A 12,034-nucleotide genomic window follows, 5' to 3' on the forward strand; every position below is an offset into this window, starting at 1 on the left:
ATGTTACGTGATACCACGTACTTATACGTTTGTGTCTATTACAGCGCCATCTATCACAAAGCGAAAAGTGTGGTCCAACTAAAACATTCATATTTCTTTACGTAATACACGAATATGTAATAAAAATGGGGGTTCCTATCTAAAAAGACGCACTTGATATCCGTTTGACCTATGGCAGCGCCATCTAGCGGGCCAACCATAGCGCCATCTGGTTTCCCCCTTTAAGCTACACGTGTTTCATTCTTTGTAGTTTTTTCGTTTGATGCTTATTTCGTGAGATAATTGGCCCGGTCACGATCAATGGACCACCCTGTATACTGAATTCTCAAAAATAGTGGTATAGGCATACCATTCAAATTCAGAAATATGTACGTGCTATTCTAATACAGAGATATGTAAGAAGGCAGAACACATCGCTGTTGTCGGCAGCGCCTATGTAAGACAACAACCGTCTGGCGCACTTGTAGATCGGTTACTACGGCTACGGTGGCAGGTTATCATGATTTGAGTAACATTGAACGTTGTGTTAAAGTCGGAGCACGAGCGATGGGACACAACATCGCCGAGGTAGCGATGAAGTGGGAAAGTTCCTGTACAACGATTTCACAAGTGTACCCTGAATATCAGGAATCCGGTAAAACATCAAATCTCCGACATTGCTGCGGCCACAAAAAGATACTGCAAGAACATGACCAACGAAGACTGAAGCGAATCGTTCAACGAGACAGAAGTAGAAGCCTCCCGCAAATTGCCACAGATTTCAATGCAGGGCCATCAACAAGTGTCAGCGTGCAAACAGCCCAACGAATTTTCATCCATCGATATGGGCTTTCGGAACCGAAGACCCACTCGTGCACCCTTGATGACACAAAGCCTTACGCCTCCCATGGACCCGTGAACACCGACATGGAACTGTTGATGACTGAAAACGATTGTCTGGTGGGACGAGTCTCGTTTCAAGCTGCATCGAGCGAATTGACGTTTACGGGTATGAAGACAACCTGATGAATCCAGGACACTGCATGTTAGCGGGGCACTGTTCAAGCCGGTGGAGGCTCTGTAACGGTGTGGAGCGTGTGCAGTTGGAGTGATATGAGACCCCAGATACGTGTACGTACAACTGTGATAGGTGACACGTACATAAGCATCCTGTCGGATCATCTGACTCCATTCATGTCCACTGTGCATTCCGACAGACTTGGGCATTTCTAACAAGATGCGACGCCCCAAATGTCCATCATTGCAAGAGACAGGATGCAGGGACACTCTTCTTAGTTTAAACACTTCCGCTGCCCACCAAATTCCCCGACATGAACGTAATTCAGCATTATGGGATGCCTTGCAAAGTGCTGTCCAGAAGAGACGTCTTACGAATTTATGGACAGCCCTGCCGGACTCATGGTGTCAATTCCCTCCAGCACTACTTCAGACATTAGTCGAGTCAATGCCCCGTCGTGTTACGGCACTTCTGCGTGCTCCAAAGGGCCCTACACGATATTAGGCAGATGTACCGGCTTCCTTGGCACCAGGTTTTTAAGGGTGATGCTATGGGAACATTCACTTCGATACAAGTTTCAAGATGTCAACACTTTTCACTCTGAGTTTCCTTAAACTTGTAATATTTTTGGATTTTAAGCATTTACTATTAATTATTGTCGTGCCACGGTTTTTCTTTAATTTTTTTTTCTTTATTGAGTTTCAATTCCCCCGAAGGGGACGGGCTGGCAGCAGCTTTCTACGCCACTCTACATGTGGTGTCGCTGCCAGACACCACACTTGCTAGGTGGTAGCCTTTAAATCGGCTGCGGGCCATTAGTATACGTCGGACCCGCGTGTCGCCACTGTCAGTGATCGCAGACCGAGCGCCGCCACACGGCAGGTCTAGAGAGACTTACTAGCACTCGCCCCAGTTGTACAGCCGACGTTGCTAGGAATGGTTCACTGACAATTACGCTCTCATTTGCCGAGACGATAGTTAGCATAGCCTTCAGCTACGACATTTGCTACGACCTAGCAAGGCGCCATTACCAGTTTATATTCAGTGTAATAATGTCTAAACAAGAGAGATGTTCTCCAATTGTGGATTAAAGTTAAGTATTGCCAGAACTACGTTCTTTTCTCTATAGGATAATTACTTTAATGGTTCCAGACCTCACGCCAATCTGCGTGAGCTTAACACGTGCCTTTCGGCTACCTCCGAGTGGCTTGGCTGTCTTGCTACGCCACTACAGTTGGCGACGAGCTAAATCGCGTTTGTACCAATTGATCTTGCCTTAATTTACTTGTGTCATGGCTTCGCCACAATCTCCAGATGTACTGTCAGAAATTTTATCGCTTGCAGAATCAGCAGACGCCGGTGTTACTGGATGCCCTTGGACGGCTCTTCCAGGATCAACGAGCAACGCAAAACGATGCGGCCGCCGCCGCTCCACCGCTACCGCAGCCACAACATGCAGTTGCACCACCTTTTCGTCCTATTGATGCGGCACTGGAAAGCTGGACGGAGTGGTCACGCCAATTTGGATTCCATCTCGCTGCCTACAGAATTCAAGGTAACGAGCGGCAGCCTTTTTTGTTAGCATCCGTCGGGGTGCACACGTACCAAGTGATAGTGAAATTATTTCCCTGACGCAATGTAGCAACTCTGTCCTAAGACGAAATTTTGTCTGCATTAGATGCATATTTCAAAGAATCAGTCAATGTAGTTGCCAAACGGTATACATTCTTTCGTACTAAACGTACAGCAGATCAAACTAATTGGGAGTGGGTTGCAACTTTGCAAGGCCTTACTAGGGATTGTGCTTTTGAGTGTGAATGTGGACTTCCTTATTCAGATACTATGGTGCGTGATGCAATTGCACAGAACGTTTCTGATGTTCATATAAGGGAACAGATTTTGAAACTAGTCAATCCCTCCTTTCAACAAGACACACTTGACTTTGCTCAGGAATCGTTTGAAACTTCGCCCGCCGTGTGTCACATTAACCGGCCCGCCGGACGAGCTGCACGAAACAGTAAACAGCCCTCGCGCCCGTCCGCACAGCAGCCGCCAAGCTCTCCGCTAAGTGTGCCGTGCAAGCAGGCCAATGCAGTGCTAAAATCATGCCCGCGGTGTGCTACTAGACATTCGCGTGAGAATTGCCCGTCACGCCAAGCTATTTGCTTTTTCTGTAATAGAAAAGGACATGTTCAAAGTGTTTGCCATAAAAAGTTCAGAACGGACACTCACAACCATTCCAGGCCCTTTGCTTCGCGCCGGAATCGGAATCGAACCAAGAATACTCAGGCTCGTGAACCTTCGCCCATGGACATTCATGTAGTTAATTCCACTCCGCCCAGTGCCACTCTCTCTAACAGTGACTGTGTTCGTCCCACAAAAAGAGTGTGTCGACGTCGCAGGAAATCCCGTCAAGTCGCGAGTGATTCTGTACCAGTGTCTGTTCACGTTGCACGAGACAGTTGCTCTTGTCGTCAGCAGGACAATAAACTTTTTGTAGATTTGGATATTCATGGCAAGGTCATACCATTCCAGCTCGATACCGGAGCTGCAGTTTCATTGATCAATAAAGACACGTACAAACAACTGGGCACACCTCCGTTGCGTGCCACAAGTGTTAAGTTAACTAGCTATTCCAGTCAGAATATCCCTTGCAACATACAAGGGACAAACAAACCTTGTGTCATTTTACGTCCTTCGTTCTTCTTCTGCAGTGAACTTGATTGGTTTTGATTTATTTCAGTTGTTTAACTTGTCTATAGTCAATCAGGTCCTATCAGTGAACCAGACTGTGCCTTCAGCCAGTGTTTCTCGTCTATGTGAAGAATTTGCTGACATTTTTGAACCGGGCCTAGGTTGCGCTAAGAACTATAAAGCACATTTGGAACTGAAAGTAAACACGCAACCGAAATTTTTCAGAGCGCGCAATGTTCCCCACGCATTGCGTGATGAGGTCGCAAGAACATTACAAGATTTGGAATCACAAGGTGTAATTGAACGTGTGCAGGCTTCTCTCTGGGCCTCACCCTTAGTAATTTTGCCAAAACCTTCCGGAAAATTGACACTTTGTGTGGACTTCAAGGCAACGGTGAATCCACAACTAGTGATTGCAACTTATCCTTTGCCCCGCCTGGAAGATCTTTTTCACAAACTGTGCCCGGGTAAATATTTTTCGAAGTTGGACCTCGCAGATGCGTACTTGCATATACCGGTGGACGAAGAATCCCAGCGTGTTTTGGTGGTTAACACGCATCTTGGTTTGTATAGATTTAAAAGACTGCCATTCGGGTGTGCATCCGCCCCTGCATTGTTTCAGCAATATCTGCAAACTGTTTGTGCGTCGGTCCCTACTACAGCAAACTATCTGGACGATATTGTGATCTCCGGAAAGACAGAAGAACATTTAGCCAATCTCAGAACATTATTTCAGCTCTTGCGACAAAATGGTCTTCGCTTGCGGAAGGACAAATGTGTGTTTTTTGCTCGTGACTTACCCTATCTGAGACATGTAATCAATGCCCAAGGCATACATCCCAGTCCAGAGCACCTCCGTGCCATACAAGACTTGCCTTCGCCGCAGAATTTGAAGCAGCTACAGAGTGTGCTGGGAAAAATTAATTATTACCACAGATGTGTACTGCATGCCTATTCCATTTCAGCTCCGCTTCATCGCTTACGCCGTAAAGGTGTTCCGTTTGTCTGGCCGACGGAATGTGAACGTGCCTTTCGCCAGTTGAAATCGGCGTTGCTTTCAAATACTTGCCTTACGCCATTCGATTCCCAGAAACCCCTTTTGTTGATGGTAGATGCATCGGATTTCGGGATCGGTGCTGTGCTTGCGCACAAAGATGGATCGCATGATCGCCCTATTGCCTTTGCGTCCAAATTGCTCTCGTCTGCGCAAAGAAATTATTCACAGATTGAGAAAGAAGCTTTGGCTCTCGTATTTGGTGTTACTAAGTTTCATGATTTCTTGTATGGTCGTCACATTACCATCATCACAGACCACAAACCTTTGACGTCGCTTTTTCATCCGAACAAGCCTGTACCTCCACGTACAGCACAGAAATTCATTCGCTGGTCTATTTTCCTCTCGCAGTACCGCTACGATATCTTGTATCGGTCCACTGCTAAGCACGGAAACGCTGATACGTTGTCCCGTTTGCCTGTTGCTGAGGATAGAGCATTCGATTCTTCCGAACTTGTTTGCATGTTCATTGATGCGGAAACCGATGATATGGTCAAATCGTTTCCGATTGATTTTCGTCGTGTAGCTACTGCCACAGCTGCTGACCCTGTCCTTGCTACCGTTTTGCGTTTTGTTGCTACGCAATGGCCATTGTCAAAGTCACGGATCGAGGATCCGTTGGTTCGCCGAATTTTTGCACGCAAGGAGAGACATTTTGTTCGACGTGGTGTTTTGCTGTTGCGTTCTGATAATGATCAGTCCAGGGTCGTGGTCCCACGTTCGTTACAGTCCTCTGTCTTACGGCTTCTCCACCAAGGACATTGGGGTATAGTGAGAACGAAACAACTTGCTCGTCAGCACTGTACTTGGTTCGGAATCGATGCTGCGATTACGAATATGTGCTCTTCTTGCAAGGCATGTGCCGAACAACAATCCGCACCACCGCGGAAATTCTTTGCATGGCCGACAGCCACTTCCCCTTGGCAACGCTTACACATCGATTTTGCTGGTCCATTCTGGAATGCTCGATGGTTGGTTGTGGTAGATTCATTCAGTAATTTTCCTTTTGTTGTACGGATGTCTTCCACGACGTCATCTGCCACCATCCAAGCGTTATCCGCTATCTTTTGCATTGAAGGTCTCCCACAGACTATTGTTTCCGACAATGGCCCACAATTCATGTCCGCAGAATTTCAGTCATTCTGCAAGGCCAATGGTATTCAACATCTGACATCCGCGCCGTTTTCGCCACAGTCAAACGGTGCCGCTGAACGATTGGTCCGGACTTTCAAGTCACAGATGTTGAAGTTGAAAGAGTCGCATTCTCGGGAGGACGCGTTATTGCTCTTCTTGACCTCGTATCGCTCTCAGCCCCGAGATGGTCGCTCGCCGGCTGAGTTGCTCCATGGTCGTCCTCATCGAACCTTGATGTCTTTGCTCCATCCGCCGCATCAGGTTCCTGTGCAGCGGCAGCCACCTGCTTTTGCTCCAGGCGACGTTGTATACTATCGCAACTATCGAGGTTCACAGCGTTGGCTCGCAGGGCGCATTCTTCGCTGCCTCGGCCGCGCTATGTATCTGGTTTTGGGGGCCTCTGGTGAGGGGCGCTGGCATCTCAATCAGCTGCGCCTCTGTCGTCGCCTGGGTTCTGCTGTTCCCCGTCTGCTTTCAGCGACGGTGCCGTCCGGTCAGCGCCCTGGGGACCCATCTACTGGCTCGCCTCATCCCCAGGTGTTACCGACGATGTCTTCCATTTTGCCTCATGGCGACGCGCCGCCGCCGCCGCCGGTCCTCCCGCCGGCGCCGCCCGCAGTGGATGCGTCGCTGCTGCCGCCGGGCGCCTCCCTGGGTCACGCCGCCGATCGCTTCCCGTGACCAGCTGTCCTCCGACATGGAACTCTTGCCCGCTCCGGACCAGATGGCGTCTTCGCCCGTCAGGTACCCCGACGCGAAGGAGGTCGACCCTTCGGCCCCTCCTGTCTCTCTGCAGGCGCATACACCGCATGTTGGGGTGCACCCTGGACTAGGTTTTCAGGCGTTTCCTAGCTCCCCTCGGACCGAATGGCCGGGTGCGGGTGGCACAGCCTCGCCTGTTGTTAGGCTCCCCACCTCGTCGCATACGTCAACATGGGGTCCTGCCCACGGCGGGCGGAAGCCTTATAACGCCACCGTTCGCCGATTTGCGGGGGAGGAATGTGGTGTCACTGCCAGACACCACACTTGCTAGGTGGTAGCCTTTAAATCGGCCGCGGGCCATTATTATACGTCGGACCCGCGTGTCGCCACTGTCAGTGATCGCAGACCGAGCGCCGCCACACGGCAGGTCTAGAGAGACTTACTAGCACTCGCCCCAGTTGTACAGCCGACGTTGCTAGGAATGGTTCACTGACAATTACGCTCTCATTTGCCGAGACGATAGTTAGCATAGCCTTCAGCTACGTCATTTGCTACGACCTAGCAAGGCGCCATTACCAGTTTATATTCAGTGTAATAATGTCTAAACAAGAGAGATGTTCTCCAATTGTGGATTAAAGTTAAGTATTCCAAGAACTACGTTCTTTTCTTTATAGGATAATTACTTTAATTGTTCCAGACCTCACGCCAATCTGCGTGAGCTTAACGCGTGCCTTTCGGCTACCTCCGAGTGGCTTGGCTGTCTTGCTACGCCACTACAGTACAGCCTAAAGACTTGTTTTAAATAAAGGAAGAAGAAAGAAACAAGGTAAAACAGGCGATATAATGGTGATTTAAAGTGTAAAATGGCGTAAAAATGCGGAAAGTTAAAACAGAAAGCTAAAGGGGTTGGCAATGTAGATAAAATACACAGGAATCAGACAAGTAACATAGTAGACACACAATTAAAAAACACGGCGACAGTCTGGTTTCTGTTCGCAAGAGATAAAAGGCATACCCAGCGACAGTATGATGGCCGTTCGCAACAAGTCCCAAAAAACACAACACGGAACACTCACTGTAAAACACGCAATGTAGAACACTCACTGGAGAACACTGCACGAAAGTGGCAGCACAAAGATGACACTCCCGAGCCAAAGGCAGATGGGGGGGGGACCGGCAGGAGGGAGAAAAACAAGTAGGGAGGAGAGGAAAAAAAAACGAAAAGGGGGGGAACCAAGGAGGGAGAGGACTAATAAAGGGGGAGAAGGGCAGATGCGAGAGTGAATGAGAGGAGGGGAGAGAAGGGGGCAAAGAGAGGGGAGGTGGGGAAGAAAGAGGATGGAAGGGGGGAGAAGGAGCCCGGGAAAAGGACAGAGGAAAGGAGGGGGAGTGAGGATCAGAGTTGATAGGAGGGATAAATGGAGGAAGAGAGGGCATCATCCGGAAGGGGGAGTTGATGGAAGCCACCTTGGGAAAGGAGATGTAGGGTGTAGAGATGGAGGGTAGGGGGGACAAAACGGTGAAGACGTGGCAGGGGGCGGGGATCGGAGAGGAGAGGAGCAACCAGGGGGTGAGGGGGTTCAAGACGGCGGGAGGTGTAGAGGATGCGGATATGTTCGAGGAATAGGAGCAGCTGGGGGAAAGGAATGAGATCATAGAGGATCCGCGTGGGGGACGGGAGGCGTATACAGAAGGCAAGGCGGAGTGCATGACGCTCAAGGATCTGGAGGGACGTATAGAATTTGGGGGGGGGGGGCAGATATCCAGGCAGGACTGGCGTAACAGAGGATGGGATGGATTAAGGATTTGTAGGTGTGGAGGATGGTAGAGGGGTGCAACTCCCATGTCCGGCCGGAGAGGAGTTTGAGGAGTCGGAGGCGATTGTGGGCTTTGGATTGGCTGGAGCGGAGATGAGGGATCCAGGTGAGGTAACGGTCAATGGTGAGGCCAAGGTAGGTGAGGGTGGGGGTGAGGCGGACAGGACGGGCGCAGACAGTAAGGGAGAAATCCAGGAGCCAGAAGGAGCAAGTGGTACGACCTACGATGATTGCCTGGGTCTTGGAAGGGTTGAGTTTCAGGAGCCACTGGTTACACCATGCAGCAAAAAGGTCAAGGTGATTCTGAAGAATGCGTTGGGACCGTTGGAGGGTAGGAGCGAGGGCGAGGAATGCGGTGTCATCAGCATATTGCAAGAGGTGTACTGGAGGGGGGGGGGGTTGGGGCATATCTGCCGTGTACAGGAGGTAGGGGAGAGGGGAGAGGACAGAGCCCTGGGGCACACCTGCAGAGGGGTAGAAGGTGTAGGGAGTGGCATTATGGATGGTAACATAGGAGGGGCGGTGGGAGAGGAAGGAGGCCACCAGATGGATGTAGTTGATAGGAAGGGCGTAGGTTTGGAGTTTAAACAGGAGACCGGGATGCCAGACACGGTCGTAGGCCTTTTGGAGGTCAAGGGAGACAAAAATGGCGGAGCGACAGGAGTTAAGCTGGAGGGAGAGGAGATGAGTGAGGCGGAGGAGTTGGTCATCAGCAGAGAAGGAAGGTCGAAAGCCACATTGGGTGTTTGGGAGGAGGTGGTGTTGGCGGAGGTGGTGATGGATGCGGCGGGAAAGGAAGGATTCCAAGAGCTTCCTGAACACCGATGTGAGACAGATAGGACGACAGGAAGCGGCATCAGATGGAGGCTTGTTGGGTTTGGAGAATATCAGGATACGGGAGGTTTTCCACAGGTCGGGATAGAAGCCAGTGGCAAGGATGGCATTGTAGAGGGTGGCAAGGATTGAAAGGAAGGGCAGTGTTTGAGGTGGCGGTAGGTAACGCAGTCGTGGCTGGGAGCAGTGTTGCGTTTGGTGTGGAGTGTGAGGCTGATGTCCTGGGTAGTGATGGGAGTGTTAAGTTCAGATGGTGGTGTGTGGCCCAAGTACTGGAAGCTAGGAGCAAGGAGAGGAACATAGGTATTCGTACAGTCCATGACATCAGGGAAGAGGGAATAATCAAAGTGGGGATCATCTGGAATGGAAAAAACATAAGAGAGGTGGGAGGCAAAGTGGTTGGCCTTACTGAGGTTGTCAGGAAAGGGACGGTCATTAAGGAGGAGAGGGTACTGGGGGGTGGGGCGGTTCCCAGTAAGGCGGTGGAAATCAGACCAATACTTGGAAGAGTTTGTGGGGAGCGTGGTGTTGAGTTGTGTACATGTCTGGCGCCAGGCACGGCGTTTCTTCGCAGTAAGCAGGTTGCGGATGTGACGTTGTAATTGCCGGTGGCGGGTAAGTGTATCCCAGTCACGAGTGCGAAGAAAAGAGCGGTACAGGCGGCGGGACTCTCGAAGGAGAATTTTTTTTTAATTGAATTTCGCTGTGACTATATTCATATTACTAAAAGCCAATCAAGGAACCTGGAAAACGAAAGCCCATAGTAAATGCAGGGTAGTGGTACCAACCAGTGATTCACTCCAAACAATAAAATATACGTGGGGTGCTTAATAAGTAATGCGAAACATTTAATTTTCTCTGCCAGTTTCGGTTGAGAACTTCGGAATCTATTCTGGGGCATTGTGGAATATTCCCGCTTCAGTCCCTATAGTTTCATGAGGCTCCGATAGGTGTCACCGCTATAGGTAGCCTTCAAAATGGTGTCCGTAACTGAGGTGCGTTCCAAGCACAGAGCTGTCACTGAGCTTCTTTTAGCGGAAGACCAGAGCATCGCAGATATTCACAGAATTTTGCAGAATTTCTACAAGATCTGACAGTGTACAAAAGCACGGTGAGTAGTTGGGCGAGCCATCTGACATTATCGCAAAAAGGTCGAGCACCCCTGTCCAATCCCTCGCGTGCCAGCGGGCCGCACACAGTTTTGACTTGCATTACTGGAACGTGTAGATGCTCTTATTAGAGGTGACCGACAGATTACAATCAAACTCGCTGATTAACGGGACATCTCTGTTGCTACTACTGACACGCTCGTCCACCAGTTGGGGTACTCAAAGGCGTGTACCCGCTGGGTTTCTCGATGCCTAGCACAAAACCATAAGGAGCAACGGAGGACCATTTATATGGAATTACTTGGTCGTTACGTGGTTGATGCTGACAATTGTTTGTCGGTCATCGTTAGTCGTCACAGGTGATGATACATTGGTTCATCACTTCGAACTGGAAAAAAGCGGCAAATCATGGAAGAAAATTTGAAAGCTACACCCACACCCGCTAAAGTCAAGGCGACTCTGAAGGGGTTGTTACGTTTGCAGTCTTCCCCCAAGGTGCGACGATCAACTCCAAAGTGTATTGCGCTACCCTCAGCAACCTGAAGAAACGACTTGAACGTGTTCTTCGGCACAAAAACGCAAACGAACATATTTTTCTCCACGACAACGCAAGGCCCTACACAAGTCTGTGCACCTCAGAGGAGATCATAAACCTACATTGAACTTTTCGTTCTCATCAACCCTACTGCCCGGATCTCGCACCTTCCAACTGCCATCTGTTTGTTGCAATATAGGATGCACTCTGCGACAAGCAGTACACGGGTGATTGCTAAGTTATCGATGGAGACATTGACTACGAGGACGAGTTGTGGAGTGGTAGTAAGGTGGCGTAAACCTCTCATCTATAACGGAGGCTATGTTGGAAAACAGGACATTCGAAATAAAAGAGTGAGAAACGATATAGTGTATTGGAATCATGACTAAAAGCTACCTGCTTTCAGAAAAAAAGTGTTGCTTTATTTAAGTGTTCTCCGTACGGATACCCACCTTTATTGGAATGACTTTCGGACTGTGCGCTGCAGAATTACCGTTGTAAGTAGAGTTAGTTTCATGACTAGCCGTTAGTCACCGGTACTGGTACGGCGCCTTACGGTTGAAGCACAGGCATAAGTGTTCTTTATATTTGTAGACAGTTAGTACGGATCTGGACAAGGTGAGCAAAGCTTTAGTCGTAAAGCTGTTTTATCAAAATAACAGCAACAGTGATGCTGCTCTTCCCTGAAATCGACGCATTAAAGGAGAACGGAGAGGCTCCGTTTCCACACCGGTGTTGAAGAACGTGACTCGGAAGTTCCAATTAACTCTCTGGTTCTGGGAGAGGCCGACGACCAGTTCCGCCATAAGTTGTTGAAGACGTTTCTATTATCATGACTGAGAAAGCTGGACACAAAGTGCGATCTTCGAACAGTGTTCGAGTCCGATCACCACGAGCTGCACATTCCATGGTCAACCTTTCGAAACGGGCTGCGAAAAGTTGTGAAATTGAATCTTTAGTGCAGTTACTAGACTGGCAATGGCAAGGAAAGCGTTTCTGAAAAAGAGAAATTTGTTAACATCGAGTATTGATTTAAGTGTCAGGAAGTCGTTTCTGAAAGTATTTGTATGGAGTGTAGCCATGTATGGAAGTGAAACATGGAGGATAAATAGTTTAGACAAGAAGATAATAGAAGCTTTCGAAATGTGGTGCTACAGA

This window comes from Schistocerca nitens, chromosome 9 (genome assembly GCF_023898315.1).
Source record: "Schistocerca nitens isolate TAMUIC-IGC-003100 chromosome 9, iqSchNite1.1, whole genome shotgun sequence".
NCBI lineage: Eukaryota > Metazoa > Arthropoda > Insecta > Orthoptera > Acrididae > Schistocerca > Schistocerca nitens.